Source organism: Tupaia chinensis, unplaced genomic scaffold (assembly GCF_000334495.1).
Source record: "Tupaia chinensis unplaced genomic scaffold, TupChi_1.0 Scaffold142464_1, whole genome shotgun sequence".
NCBI classification, from domain to species: domain Eukaryota; kingdom Metazoa; phylum Chordata; class Mammalia; order Scandentia; family Tupaiidae; genus Tupaia; species Tupaia belangeri.
Window position 1 is genome coordinate 1 of NW_006202313.1, and position 1,393 is coordinate 1,393.

The 1,393-nt window shown below is 38.3% G+C and overlaps 1 pseudogene; it reads right to left on the minus strand.

The window, feature by feature from the left end:
- Positions 1–30: 30 nt before the first annotated feature.
- On the minus strand, positions 31–640 carry LOC102496232 (heterogeneous nuclear ribonucleoprotein D-like pseudogene; annotated as a pseudogene).
- Positions 641–1,393: the final 753 nt, after the last annotated feature.

Here is a 1,393-nt window from a genome sequence, read left to right on the forward strand (position 1 = left end):
TCCACCAGCTGCAGCACCTCTTCCTCCTTTTCATTGTTGTTGCTGCTGTTGCCTATATACCTCTTTGGGTTGTGCAACCTTGATTTCACACTTCCCAGAACCAATTTGATGGTATCTGCTTTCTAATAATTTCTTTACTGGCTCTTCATCTGTGTATGTGATAAAACAAAATCCTCTTCTTTCATTTGTTTTTGTATCCACGGGAAGTTCAATGTTTTCAATCTCTCCAAAGGCTCCGAAATACTCTTTGATTTGTTCTTCAGAAGTATCTGGGCTCAGTCCACCCACAAAAACCTTTTTTGGGAGGTTCTTTCCCTTTTAAAGCTTTGGCCCTTTTGGGGTCTATCAACTTGCCATCCAGTTTGTGTTCTTTTAGTTCGAAAACCTTATCAACACTAGCAGCATCTTTGAAAAGCACAAATCCATATCCTCTTGATCTTCCAGTGACTGGATCTGTTTTAATTGTGCAGTCTACAACTTCCCCAAATCGAGACAAATATTCAGTCAGATCTTTCTTGCTTGTATCCCAGCTCAAACCTCCACTAAACATTTTACCGTCATCCTGCTGATTCTTGCTGGCGTTGATCTTGGATCCCTCCACGAATTCCTCTATGTTGCTGACTTCGTTCACGTCCTCCATGTCGGTGGAACTGTCGGCACGGAGATGCTCTGGAGTAACTTCTTTTTAGTTCTATCTCAGTCTGCCTGTTGTTCGTATATAGAAATATTATTCATTTCTGTATATTGATTTTGTATCCTGCAACTTTACTATATTTGTGTATTACTTCCAGAAAATTTTTCCATGGAAACCATTGGGTATTCTATGTATACAATCACGTCATCTGCCAATAGAGAGAGTTTCACCTTTTCTTTTCCTATTTGAATGCCTTTTATTTTTTCCACTTTTCTGATTGTGCTGGTGAGGACTTCCAGTACTATATTGAAAAGGAGTGGAGAAAGTGGACATCCTTGTCTTGTACCCATTTTTAGTGGGAAAGCTTTCAACTTTTCTCCATTCCGGATGATGTTCACTATGGGTTTTCCATAGATTGATTTTATTGTGTTGAGAAATGACACTTCTATTCTGATTTTTCTGAGAGTCTTGATTATGAAGGGATATTGTATCTTATCAAATGCTTTTTCTGCTTCAATTGATATGACCATATGGTTTTTATCTTTCTTTCTTTTTTAAATATTTATTTATTTCCATTTGTTATTATTATTATTATTATTTCATTTGATCAGACAGACAGAGAGAGAGAGAAAGGGAAAGCATGAAAGAAAGCCACCAGGTCCAGGACCCAAACCATGGTCAGCCATGTGGGAATCCAGCGCCTTAAACCACCATGGCACTTGCTGACCCCCATATGGTTTTTATCTTTCTTCCTGTTAA